The sequence below is a fragment of the Octopus bimaculoides genome, chromosome 8 (genome assembly GCF_046866305.1).
Source record: "Octopus bimaculoides isolate indiv1 chromosome 8, ASM4686630v1, whole genome shotgun sequence".
Taxonomy (NCBI): Eukaryota; Metazoa; Mollusca; class Cephalopoda; order Octopoda; family Octopodidae; genus Octopus; species Octopus bimaculoides.
Genome location: NC_142935.1, coordinates 14,116,075 through 14,121,221, shown reverse-complemented (window position 1 = coordinate 14,121,221; position 5,147 = coordinate 14,116,075).

Sequence of the window (5,147 nt, the reverse complement as noted above, 5' to 3'; positions counted from 1 at the left end):
AATAGATATCACTCCATATAGACATCTATTCACAAACCATTCTAGTTAGTAATATTTAGATAGTCATGCCCCCAAATTATATTTTGTATCAAGTAAAAATAGGATGAAAACGGAGTAATTAAAATTGGGAGCAAATCTGACTTGGTTTTCTTGAATTACCGAAAGGAAAAAGCGGTTGCTTCAAAATCGACAAATTATGCACCCCTCTAATTTTTTATATTTGATTCCCCGCCACCCATAATTTTACATACTTTGTGTGTTAGTACTGTGTGTGATACAATCACATTCTTCCTCTCGGATAAAGTTCGATAATTAATGTCATTGAGAAATATTTTTCTCACGAATGTAAAAGTTTGAATGACGCATTCAGTTTTCGTTTCGGTAATGCAAAAAAGTCGAGTCAGATTTTCATACTTCCCTATTACTGAAGTTACACACACACTGTTTAACTCTTTAACTTGTTTCAGTCATTTGACTGTGGCCATGCTGGAGCACCACCTTTAGTCAAGCAAATCGACCCCAGACCTTATTTTTTGTAAGACTAGTACTTATTCTATCAGTCTCTTTTGCCGAACTGCTAGGTTACGGGGACGTAAACACACCAGCATCGGTTGTCAAGCGATGTTGGGGGGGGGGGACACAGACACACTAACATATACACACACATACATATATATATATATATATATATATATATATATATATATATATATTGGCAGGCTCCATTTGTCTGTTTTGGCATGGTTTCTATGGCTGGATGGCCTTTCTAATGCCAACCATTTTACAGAGTGTACTGGGTGCTTATTATGTGGCACCATTGGGGTCGCAAAGTAGCTTGAAAGACAAAGACTTCTCAGGTGAGGGAGGGAGTGGTACTGGAGAAAATAGCTGTGAGCCAGGTGAGAGTTTAGAGTTTAACAGAGGGACAGAGCTAGTTATCTTACTATAGAGAAGACACTTGGCTATCCCAATAGGGCAAGGAATGGGAGGAGGGGAGAGTTAGAGAGAAAGATAGAGACAGTCAGAGTGAGAGAGAGAGAGAGGGTCTGCCCACAGGCAAAAGTGGGGCTGGGGAGAGTATAAATTGTAGGGGGATAGAGGGGGGTTGTACCATAAGAGTATCTGGGGAGCCATCTTTTATTTTAAGGCTGTATTCTGGCATGGCTGTAGTCCAGTGACTGAAACAAGTAAAAGATATAATAAAGAAAAACAAAGCAAAGCATACACTGGAAGTGCCCCAGCATGGCCACAGCCTTAGGGCTAAAAGATGTAAACAAATAAAAGAATATATGATCACAAATTATATGGTTTTAAAATTTATGGCTGTGTGGTAAGTAGCTTGTTTCCCAACCACATTGTTTCAGGTTTAGTCCCACTGCGTGGCACCTTAGACAAGTGTCTTCTACTATAGCCGAGGGCCAACCAAAGCCTTATGAGTGGATTTGGAAGATGGAAACTGAAAGAAGCCTGTCATATATATATGTGTGTGTGTGTATGTTTGGGTGTATGTGTTTGTGCCCACCACCATCGTTTGACAACTGATGTTAGTGTGTTCATGCCCCTGTAACTTAATGGTTTGGCAAAAGGGACCGATATAATAAATACTAGGCTTACAAAGAATAAGTCTTGGGGTTGATTTGTTTGGCTAAAGGCGGTGCTCCAGCATGGTCGCCGTCAAGCGACTGAAACAAATAAAAAAATAAGTGAATAAATAAAAATGATTGATAAGTATCTGGACGTAGCAAAACAAGTCAGAAAGAAAAGTTAAGTGTAATTTATCACATGTGTTACTGGAACACAGAAAACAGCAGGGAAACAGAAAAGGTTGCAGGGAATTAGAAGCATTGGAACTGAGATGTAGGAAGTGGCGGGGGTTGGGTGGGTGGTGGCAGAAATGTTTTGTTCTAATTTCTAACAGGATCCTTTGCCATGTCAATGACAGTTGTGAAGATCTGTCAATAAATCTTAAGATATTATTGATTGGTTCACATGATGGATGTAAATATTTATAGTTCTACAACAGCAACTGTAACTTCTGTGGCTCAGTGGTTAGAGCATTGGGCTCACAATCATGATGTAGTGAGTTCGATTCTTGGATGGGGGCAATGTGTTGCTCCAGTTCCTTCTTCAGCTGTAGAAATCAGTTGTGAGGTCATCGGTGCTAAGCTGTATCGACTTTTGCCTATTCCTTGGATAACATCGATGACATGTCTACAGCACCCCCTCCCTGGGGGTCCCATTATAATTTTTTGTTGAAATCTAATTTGCCTATAATTCAACTGGATGTTAAGAACAAATAAATAATAAAATAAAATTTAATATGGAAAATTATTTCAATGTACCAAATTTGAAAATTTTGACATAATTTTAAAATCTCACAATATGTGACAGCAACAGGGAAGACCCTACAAAAGTAGAGAGAGATAGACAGTTATAGGACATGACACACACACACAAATTTACAAATGTACACACAAGTAATCACGATTTTAAAATGGTGTTTAGTAGACATATGTATGTACATCATCATCATCATCATCGTTTAACATCTGCCTTCAATGTTAGCATGGGTGGGACGGTTTCACAAGAAGCAGCCAGGCAGAAGCCTGCACCAGACTTCTGTGACTGTTTTAGCAGGATTCTTACACCTGGATGCCCTTTCTAACTCCAACCACTCAGCAGAGTGGACTTAGTGCTTTTTATATGGCACTAACACAGGTGAGGTCAGTGCCATACTGTGGACTGAACTTATTACCTTGTGATTAGAAAGCAAGTTTCTTACTCACACAGTCATATACACATACATACATACATACATACATGTTATTTGTATTATTATTATTATTATTATTACTATTATATATATATATATATATATACTCGTGTGTGTATGTGTGAGTATGTGGTTGTCTGTGTGTATCTATCTATCTATCTATCTATCTATCTATCTATCTATTTATATATATATATATATATATATATATATATATATATATATATATATATATATGCATACACATACACACATATTTATATGTGTGAATCTATGTAGATATACATGCATACATATATACAACCGACATTGATGAATGTAAAGAACACAAATATAAAATGTAGAAATTAACGAAGTGAAATAGTGAGCCTATATAACATTTATCTAAGATTAAGTGACAATGAAATAAGTACAACAAAACATATTATAGGTATTATAAAGCCATTAATATAATTGAAGACACAACTAAACTCTGAAAGTACATTGTTAGTTTAGTAATCTATATACATTTGTGATATGATTAATAAACTGTTGTTTAAGGTAACAAAGTTGGAGTTAGATGATTTAATAAGAGTTGACAGAAAGGCAAAGAAAATTAATTATACCAATTAGGATGCTTCATGAAGAAAATAAAGAAAAAAAATACCATATGGAAAGCATACATTATTGATATGCTTTGTTGCTTGGTAAATTGTTTTATTGTTTTACTGTTGTGTATTATTTATTATGGTTTAAAGAATATAATATTCTAATAAGTGAACACATGTATTGTAGTTAAGTTATTTAACATATTCAATGCAGGGTGTATCAAAAAGAGCTAACTAGAAATAATTAACTAGAATTGTACAAAACAATGTTGAGTAAGATACATATGTATACAATCATATCTATCATACTCATGTATATTTGGACATGAAAAGACTTTTTGCTGCAGAAATAGTCTCAGGAAGAAATTTTCTTGTCATCACACCATCACAATTGTCATTGTCATTTAATGTCCACTTTCCATGCTAGCATGGTTTAGACAGTTTGACAGGAGCTGGCCAGCCAGAAGGCTTCACCAGGCTCTAATTGTCTGTTTTGGTATGGTTTCTACAGCTGTATGTCCCTCCTAATGCCAACAACTTATAGAGTGCACTTGATGTCTTTTATGTGGCACCAGCACAGGTCCTTTTTTTGTAGCACCAGCATGAGGTGTTTTTTTTCATGTAATGGTGGCCAGGTGCTTTTTACATGATGCCAGCATGTGTGCTTTTTATGTGGCAGTGTCACGGGTACTTTTTAATGTGGTGTCGTCATGGGTACTTTCCACATCACCCCAGCATGGGTGTTTTTTTACATGGTACCAGCACAAGTGCTTTTTTACATGACACTAGCACAGATGCATTTTATGTGATGCTGGGACTGGTACATTTTACGTGGTAATTTTCAAGTGATGATGGCATGGGTGCCTTTTATGTGGCACCAGCATGTGTGGAAACACATTGGGTTATGAATGATCTCATTAAGTCATAGGTTGTATACATTTCTGCATTGTTACACTTCATCAGCTATAAATATCAAATCAGCCTTTCACTGCTCTATATGAAAGATTCGGTATTCGTAACTGATGAGGCATAACAATTCAGAAACACATGTGTCTTACAATTCAATGATGTTATTCATAGTGCAATATGTTTTTACACATTTCATCAATGAAGAAAATTTCTCTTGAGACTACATAACCAATGTATAGAACACACATATTCTTTATTCTTTTATTTGTTTCAGTCATTTGACTGTGGCCATGCTGGAGCACTGCCTTTAGTCAAACAAATTGACTCCAGGACTTATTGTTTGTAAGCCTAGTACTTATTCTATCGGTATCTTTTGCCGAACCACTAAGTTACAGTGATGCAGACATGCCACCATCAGTTGTCAAGCGATGGTGGGGAACAAACACAGACACACAAACACACACATGTACATACATACATACACACAAACACACACACACATATATTATATATATATGTGTGTGTGTGTATATATGATGGTCTTCTTTCAGTTTCCGTCCACCAAATCTACTCACAAGGTTTTGGTTGGCCCGAGGTTATAGAAGAAGACACTTGCCCAAGGTGCCATGCAGTGAAACTGAACCCAGAACCATATGGTTGGTAAGCAAGCTACTTACAACACAGCCACTCCTGCATTTAACATAAGTTGAAAACTATACATTATATTTTATCTAAGAACAAAACAATCACATTTACAAAAAAACATAACAATTATTGAGGCACAAAATGAGATTCACAAAGAATTTTTTGAGGATCACTAAATCTGCTTTGCCATATGTGTCCATGAAGATATGATGTAAATAAAACATCACTAGTCC